At 39.8% G+C, this 9,704-nt stretch overlaps 1 non-coding gene across 1 annotated transcript; it reads left to right on the plus strand.

Moving 5' to 3' along the window:
- The first annotated feature begins 9,385 nt into the window (after positions 1-9,385).
- trnas-cga (transfer RNA serine (anticodon CGA)) lies at positions 9,386-9,467 on the plus strand. Its single transcript has one exon. It is a non-coding gene; the product is annotated as a tRNA-Ser (tRNA).
- The last annotated feature ends 237 nt before the right edge of the window (positions 9,468-9,704 follow it).

Consider the following 9,704-nt stretch of genomic DNA (forward strand, 5'->3'; position numbering starts at 1 on the left):
GTGGCGGGATTCGAACCTGGGTCCAAAGAACAGGAGCTGATTTTTTGGATTGATAATCTATCGGTAATATCACGAGGCCTGCTTAGAACCACATGTTGCACTCAGCTGCTATTTCTTGTGTTGCCCTGTTTTTCATTCATTGATTATGTTATTCTGGAATTTCATCCATCATTAAATCCTGATCAAAATACACAGTCATGAACGTCGTCTCGACTGCTTGAATTTCATTCTATATGTTTGGTTTGAACAGACATTTCAAGACAGCTGCATATCAGAAAAGATCAAGAAGTGAGAATGGCTGACTGTGCACTTTACGTGTCACCGGACCAGCATGTCTGGGTATGTCAGTTAGTCCGATCTTCGAGTATGATAAAAGATCGGCAGAACGTCAAGGGTCAAAGGGTCTGCAATGTGCTGTACTGTTCTGTGTTTTATGTTTCACCCAGCCTGTGGATTCTTATCAATTGTTGAATGTGTGAGGGAGTGATATATGTAAGATCAGGAAGCTGGGAGGGGCGTTAGCCCAAAACTTCCAGTTATGTTTTTCATGTTACATTCACCTGAATGCGATTACAGTAGGTGTGGTGTCGTACACTACGCAGGCTCCGCCAAGTTCCATTATTAACGTGATTCTTGACTTGTCATTTGCTGCTGTTTTCTTCAAATACAATCTGTTGGGTGACCCATGTATTAATCAGATGTTTTTTTAAGTTGCGTGAATTGGGCAAAAATAAGACGTCAACTATGATTATTCGACTCTACTACAATCTCTGAAAATAATTAGGTTAATTCTATATTTATGGATCTAAAATATAAACTCCTGTCAAGATTTTCTAACACAGAAATAAAGAATGTACATTTTATTTTGTACATGGATGTAACTCTTTTGGCGATCAGAATTACACACACAATGTCAGGATTCAAAATAATGCACTGTCACTCCAACATTTTGAAATCGGTTGGCTTCGGATTACATGTTCAGGGTGAGCAAACGATTGGACAATCAAATAGAATTAGCAATGTTATACATTTATATATAATCAATCAGTTTAATTTCTCACTGAAATGTACAAGCTTCAGCTATTTTCCAGCGAATTAGGATATAATTCAACATGCCCTGTGAATATTAAACTAAATAAATGATTTGTGTTATCAAATTTTAGTGAACAATAATTTGAAACCGTTTAATTTTTAGAAAAAATGTTATTTAATTTGAAATGCAGACAGTGAAGAAAAATGATAAACATATTATCGTGACTAAAATGTCAGATCTTTTCAAAGACATTTGTGCCAAAGCAATGACAGATTTGTTTTCGTAATTGGAATACAACATTTAAAATATTCATGTTCTGAGCAATAATTAGACTATATAATAAAGATGGTCTTGCAATACTTGCATTTTAAATGCTTATGCTGCACTAAATAATCAGATATGCGTGAGCATTTACAATGGGAAATAATCAGATACTGACTTTTGTTCACATCAGACACATGATAGAGTGCAAAACGTTAAAGTACAGGAGGCGGCCATTGGCCACTGTGTGTGCATCAGCTCCAGGAATGCCTCGAATGCCCGTCCCATTTGCTAGCCTTATCTCTGCAGCCTGTTAAATTCATATTTCCAAATACATATCCAGATCTCTTTTTAATCTTCATCCACAACTCTCCCAGGCAGACCATTCCAAATCCTAACAACTCTCTCTCAATAGAGAATTTTTTCCTTATCTCAAACCTGGTTCTTTTGTTAACAATCTTGGAATGAGAACTCCTTGATGCTGTAATGCCAACTAACGGAAACAGAAATTTCTGTTTTACTCTACAATTTTTTTTTCATACTTTTGAGCACCGCAATAAGTTCACATATTTGTCTGTTCTCCTCCAGGAAGAATAAGCCTTGCAAGAACTGTAACAAGCACAACATCGGAAAAAACAGGCAGAAAAGTAACCACCAGGATACATGAACAACAGCTATCCAGAAAAAAAAAGACATGACGCACTATCACTAGTATCCTTACATACAGATGAGGAAGTACACCATTTCGACTGGGTCCATCTAGGACAAGCCAAACGGAAACACGCACAAGAATTCCTAGAAGCAGAACATTCCAACCTGAACTCTATCAACAAACGCATCGGTTTTGATTCCATCTAACAATCTCTGAGAAAAAGAACCGGACATAAAATCACCAATACTGGAAATTACATCACTGACTCAAGGAAACCTAAACACATAAATAGCAAGTGGGACATAACACCCGCACTTCACCAGAGGCTCACCGATAATGTTCCCTAGTACAGTGAAGAACCATCTGAAAATGAACTCTCCAGCTCAGCGAGCAAACTGGCATCCAGAAAAAGCGCAATTTCTCTCATCCTCCCTTTAACTAAATCCTTCATTTCAGTTATCATTCCAATTATTTTAAGGTTATTTGTATTCTTCTGCAAAATAATATGGTGTCTGTCTGTCTTCTGAATGTGTGTGGGTAGTGGGGGGTTGGTGCGAGAGAGAGAGAGAAGGCGAGAGAGAGAGAGAGAGATAGGTAGAGAGAGAGAGAAAGACAACAATCCTTGTGTAATCTCTGGATTACTTCCCGTGCTATGTGGAAAAGAGGGAAGGATGAGGAACATAGTATAGCTTAACATGTTGTTAACAAGCTAGTTTAGGGGTGGGGGTTTCAGATTTTTGGATCAATGGGACCTCTTCCAAGACAGGCGAGGACCTTTACAAAAAAGACAGGTTGTATCTTAACTGGACGAGCACCAGCTTCCTTGTGGGAGGGAGGGGAGGTTTGGGGGTTGCTAGTGCAAGTCAGATGGATTTGAATAAACCAGGAGAGTGAGAACCAAAGCAGCGGATCAGGAACTGAGCAGAAGGTAGAGGTGAATAGGACATCAGGCACGGCCAGTCTAATGACCATGTCGAGAGAAGGAATCAAATCACTCCAAAATGTGAGTTGGGAGTTTTAATAAATCATCGAGATTAGGTGCATGTTTATCAAGGATTAATAAATAAGGATGGAGAGTGTGTGTGATGTGAGGGAGTGAGGTGTGTGAGATCAGGGAGACAGTACACAAGAAAATGATAAAGTGGAAAGAGGTTGGGGTGGGGAATTCTGTGAGAAACAACTGGCAGAAAAAAACACAGGAAATCTTGCTATTTGTCAAAGGGAATACCTGGGAAATAATTTATTATGCTTCAGAGAAATAACATCCTTATTGATAGTGGTCTTTATTATAATGGAGGAAAAACTGTGTTCAAATTATGGCTGTAACTATAATAATTGTGGCAAACAGTTAGAATATTATCAATGCTGTTGTTGGACAATGCTTCCACAGAGCATGTGAATTACCCTGGATGTTCTCAGAGATGGCTGGGCTGACTTTGGTTGAGTCAGTGCTGCAGCTGCATGAAATGCTGCTGCTTTGTAATATAGCTACTTACTGAGTACAGTGAAAGGAACAAAGCAACAACTGCCATTGCTTATTGTTTAAGAATATACCAGGGAGTTCATGGCTGCCACTGCAAAGCATCATGCAATGAAAAACAGGCCTATCATGTCTGTGCCAGCAAGTGCATATCCAAAGGCTTTTTAAACGTTTGTGAGGTTACCTGCCTCAACCACTCTCCTAGACACCGCATTCCAAATTCATACTACCCTCTCAGTTCTAAACACATTCCACAAATCTTCTCACAAACCCCTCCCTTTCTCTTTAAAAGTGAGTCCCTTTGTTTTTGATCATTTGAGGAAGGAAAACAGCTTCTGTATGTCCATTCTCCCCATACTCCTTATGCTCTTGTACACCTGTACCAGGTTCCCTCGTCAACCTTCACTGCTGCAAAGAAAAAAAACAAGCAAAATTAGCCGTCCTCTGTCATATTTACTTTTGAGTACTCACTTGTCTTGTTACTTCTGACTTGCATCTTCCAAATTTATCGGTGTTAAATTTCATCTGGCCATTGATCTGGCTATTTGAATAATTTGGTTATGTCCTCCTGTAGCCTAACACTTTCCTCCTGACTGTGATCCACCCAGCTCATCTTTGTGTCATCCACAACATTGATCATCATTCCACTGATCCCCACTTCCATATTCTCACAATCGTCATTTCTGAATATCACAAACAACCCGTGATTTCCTTCCTGTTCTCCAAATGTTATTCAGAGGATGATTTGACAATTCCAGTTTCTTGTTTTCCCTATTTTGGTGAATTTATGAGTGATGTAATTAACACATCTTATGAGGGAGCCACAAATAGCATTTTCGTCACAGAGTTGAATTCACCTTTTACACTCTGCCTCTCTGCATGTTTTATTTATAAACCTTGTAATAATTTAGGATAAACTAGGGATTGACACCTCGCGCTGGAATATTAGCATTTTGTGTGACACTGTTCTTTGTAACATTCCCTGCAATAGCCAGAGATGAAGTAATTTTTCATCTGCAGGATGGACGTGGACTCATTCATCGTTTGTTTCAATCAGCGAGGGTGATGGGGATAAATATTCAATTAAATTCGATGTTAGGAGCAAACTGCAAAAGATCAAACCATCTTCTCATATCCACCTTGAATTGGAAGTAAACACATACTGGAAAATAATCAAAAATAGTGAAACACCACAGTAGGGGAGAAAAAAAACATGTCGTCCGCACTTGATGGAGATATGGAAATATATTGCACATGTACAACCTGAACAAGGACCAAGCAATAGAAGAGAGAGTACAAGAAATACTTTCTTAATTTTGAATGGAAACCAGACCCCGATTTTCTTGAACAGTGATGGTTTCTCATCCAATCTCACCATCCAGTCCCTTCTGCATATAAACCAACATTTTCCATATTACCATCAGTTCTGAGGAAGGGGCACTGGACATGCAACGTTAACTCTGATTTCTCTGCACAGATGCTGCCAGACCTGCTGAGCATTTACAGCAACCTTTGTTTTGTTGAACATTTTCATCGCAAGTTCTCACAATACAACACATCATCGATATTTAGAGCCCTGTCAAACAGAAGAATTTGGACAATGTGGTCCTTTCTTGTTTCTATTACAGTTGTGTGTCTGTGACACCTGAATTACTGCCGAAATCTGTTTCTTATTTAAGATAGAAAGTAACAAAAAATTCTGAACATCTTGTAAATCTCTGGAAATCTATTTTTAAAAAATACATTTTAGAGGCAGCTGATCTCCATGAAATAATCGGGATAGATTTTTGATGATGGAACGCTCTGTGTCCTTCATTGAACAAGCTTGTCTCCCCACCCTCCAAAAGCTTTCAATGCAAAACATAGAATTATTACAGCAAAGGTGGTGAAAACTCAGCCTATTGTCTCTTCCAGTTTGGAATGAACGATATCTCTACTATTATTCTCCTGTATTGTCCCCATAGCCCTGCACATTTTGTTATTAGTATCTGTTTTTAATTGTAAGCACCCTGCAAGATATGAACAATATGAGCAATCTCAAACAAAAACAGACTTTCTAGGGAAAGCTCAGCAGGTCTGGCAGTATCTGTGAAGAGAAATCAATGTTAATGCTTCAGGTGCGGTGACCCTACTCAATCTGTATTCCCAATGATTAAATGGTGTGTATATAAAATATAAAATAGCCTTGTTGTGAACTATATTTAATTCTATCAGACGTTAAGAGTGATGATGACTGGGGAATATCATTGTACTCCCCATGCAGTCTTCACAGCCATTCCGCCCTATATCTCATCCAAACGTGACTCATTAATTCAAAAGTCTTAAAGAATAAGTTCAATTTTGGTTTTGGACTGAGGGGAAAAATTGTAAAAATTATTGCTTTACAGCAAATAAAACTGCATTAAGATGTTTGTCAATTTGTATAAATTAATTACTGAAGCATATTATGAATGGAAGGTCCAACGTTTCTTTATTAGAGCAGGGAGAGGAACATTCAGAGAAGTCCACACTTCCTGTCTATGTGCAGAGCAACTGTGCCCAGTGACAGTGTGTTGGCTGGCGTTTGTTCCCGTGGAGAAGAGATCAGCACAGTAACAAGTCCTGATTGTGTTTCTTTTTTTTTTGGAGGGGTGGAAATTCGGGGTAAGATGGTTACAGCATTGCAAACGTACAATAGGGCAGAGTCATCTAGCCTGCGATAAGAAAGCATCCATCATTCTCCCTCACAACTGACTTCACTAGAGCAATAAGTGATGGGAGATGTGACCAATAGCCAGCAATGCCAGTATCCAGTACAGTACAGTTATATTGTGAACTGAAAGTGCTGTATTGAAAGCTAGAACTTTTTGCTCAATGACTGGGATTTATGTCAGTCTCCATGCATTGTAACTATGTCACTGGAGCGTTTCCCTGTCCTATTGGTGAGGGGCTTCACTCTGCGCTATCCCAGTGTAGGAGCAGATGCATTAGCTCCAATAATAACAAAGATCAGCAGCTGCACAGACGTGGGGAGAACAGATCTGAATCTGAGAATAATGGACTGGATAATTACATCAGTGGAGAGGAGGCTTTCCTTGGGTCTTTTCAACATTTTTCTCTATTGGGAATTTCTACCATATCGCATATTAGCGGTACTGATTATTATTTTGGGCGGGGTGGAGGGTGTGTTACTAACCTATTCTCGCTATTGTTGGTGTTTTATACCTCTGTCCATTCATTAATCCCATAAACAATTTTGAACTTAATTGCAATTTCTGTTATCTTTATTTGTCAAAGAAATAAACTATTATCTTCAATTCAAATTGCAGTCTCCATTCATCTGAAATGCAGACCACTCCCTTACAAACATCTGAGAACAAAACTGTGGGCAACCTCAAGAACCCTTTTGGCCCTGAATTGATTTATGTCTCGTGTTATCTCTGTCACGAACCTTGTCCACTACCAGCTCATAATATTCCCAATTTCCATCTCTGCGTCAGTGCTGTGTCTGATCAAACCATTGTCTGAACGTTGGTAAAATTCAGACTTTATATTTCAAGCTCTCTCCTGGCCACTTTTCCAGTTGCAAGTATTTCAATCACAAAATTGTTCTTGTCTCGGACGTTACTTCATGATTAGGAAAATGTGTCAGAGTAGGAATGTCGTTGGATGTAATTCGGTAGCAAAGCTTATTAAACGATAAACATTGTTTCAAACCACTTGTTTCAAGTCCTACCACAGCTGATGGCAGAACTTCAATAAAAATGATAGGAATTCGAATAAAGTGCATTTCACGAAAAACAACCATAAAATCCAGATTTTGTCTGAAAATCTTGCTGTTTCACTAATGACCTTTAAGAAATCTAATGTTATTACCAGATCTGGGTTAAGTGTGACTTCAGACCCATATTAATGTGCTTGACTTTATATTGGCTTGTGGAATGGCCTCACAGTCAGGGCAATTAGTGATGATTAACAAATGCTACCCTTGGCAGAGATGCCGACTTCCCATGGAATAACAAATTTGAAGATTAAACCAAATAAAAAAAGATGCTGGAGATCTGAAATTGCATAAGAAATGCAAAGCAAAGAACAGAAAATGCTGGGAGCTTTTCTGAACTGAAAACAGTTGGAAAATAGTGTCAATAATGCTGGTGATAGGGAAGTCTGCTTTGAAAGGGAGGAGGAGTGAGCTCAATCGATAGAGAAAGAGAGAGATAGAAGAAAAAGAGCAAACAACAGGAATGATGATCAGCTGGGATGGAAATAAAATGTGAGATTCACCTAATTTATTTTTAACTTTTCCCATCTTCCTGAATACCATGCCCGTGCCGGTATATGTATCCCCCGCTTTTCAAAAATTCGCTTTTTGCCACTTCCCTTTCCGGAAAACCTCCATTACCTCCTGTTTTCGTTGACCAAAAGAAATCCGAAGAGGTTTTCACTTTTACCAAGAAAGATAATTTTTTGCTCACATAAATTAATGCTACTTCACTTTACGCCATATCAGCTTATGAAATGTTTTGTAGGAACACTCTACCTTCAGATACTCAGGGAAACCATATCATGGTTTAAGATCATGTTTAAAGCAATTTGATCCCAACTGTCTGTCTTCCCTGAGTGTCGTCATGTTCTTATATTTATTAATGGGATATAGGTATCGCTGGCTGGGCTAGCATTAGTTCACTTATTTGATTGCCCTTGAGAAGACCTTGAGCCTCAACGGCACTTAGACAGAGTGAGGCACACAAGGTGACAGCTGCACAGGAGGTTGCAAAGCAAGAGCGACTTTCGCAAGATTAATATTATTTGAAAAGTTAGAGACTTCAATTCGTTAGTGTAATTACGGTGGGGAAGAAGGTGTTCCCGAGTATGCTGGTCCATGTTTTCAAGCCTCTGTATTTCCTCCCTTTTGGAAGAGGGTGTAGGAGATCATTACAGGTTTTGGAGAGAGATCAAATATCAGCCTTTCGCTGACAATGAGAAGTCTAAATGGATTGAAGATTGTCTTCCATGATAGTCTGGGCTGTGGACACAACCGTCTGTAGTTTCTTATGGTCCTGGGAAGAGCAGTTACCGTCAAACTATTATGCACATGAATAGCATGCTTTCAGTTGCCAGTATGCAGAGCACTGAGAGAAGGCAGTTCCAAAATATTTAGATGTAACAATTGGTTGTTAAATGGATATCCATGTTCTGGTTGCTGTTTTGACAAAAATTGAAATTTAACCAATAAATTTAAATTATGTCCAAGATACCAAAACGCAATTGAGTTTATTGTATTGCCAACATCCAACCAAAGAGCCTTCACATGCTTCAAAAGAAAAGGGACGCCATCACCATCACACGAGGGAGAAATAAACAGACACGTATAAGGAGAGAGAGAACACAGCGAGGGAAACAGAATGACTGTCAATAAAACAGAGAAAGGAAACAAAACAAGAAACAAACAGTCACATGGACAGGGAGAAGGGGAGGTAGTAAGTTCAGGGAAAGAAACAGAAGACAGAGAAAATGAAAATACAAGGAAACAGACAGTGTGAGAGAAATAGTGAGATACAAAGCACACAGTCAGCTGAGGATGGGGAATGGGAGGTGCTGGGGGTGATGACCAGAGAGAGCTCGGAGTGAGTTGGGGGGAGGAAGATGAGGATTTACTATGACCTGTACCAAGGTGTACAGGCAGATCATAGTAAGCAAGGGTGTGCAGAACGATGGCCATAAAACATGTCTGAGAGGAATGCAGGTTACGTTGTACAGGGCGTGCGCGAGGCGAGATCAACATGAACAAGATCAGCATTATCTGAGATAAGAGAGTACATTCATCAGTCTAATAACAGTCAGGAAGAAACTTTTAATGAACCAGCTGCTCTGTGTTTTCAAGTTTCCATATCTTTTAGCCTGATGGAAGAGGTTGTCGGACACCATTACTGGGGTGTGATTGGTCTTTGATAATGTTAGAACAAAACATTCCAGCACAGTCACGGTGGCCGAGTGGTTAAGGCGTTGGACTCGACATCTAATGGGGTCTCCCCGCACAGGTTCGAATCCTGTTCGTGACGATGTCGTGTTTGTGGGCGGCACGGTGGCACAGTGGTTAGCACTGCTGCCTCACAGCGTCAGAGACCCAGGTTCAATTCCCGACTCAGGCGACTGACTGTGTGGAGTTTGCACATTCTCCCCGTGTCTGCGTGGGTTTTCTCCGGGTGCTCCGGTTTCCTCTCACAGTCCAAAGATGTGCAGGTCAGGTGAATTGGCTGTGCTAAATTGCCCGTAGTGTTACGTTAAAAGGGGTAAAT

The sequence above is a fragment of the Chiloscyllium plagiosum genome, unplaced genomic scaffold (assembly GCF_037043375.1).
Source record: "Chiloscyllium plagiosum isolate Xiang-an unplaced genomic scaffold, Cpla_swu_hap1 HiC_scaffold_42, whole genome shotgun sequence".
In the NCBI taxonomy this organism is placed as follows: Eukaryota; Metazoa; Chordata; class Chondrichthyes; order Orectolobiformes; family Hemiscylliidae; genus Chiloscyllium; species Chiloscyllium plagiosum.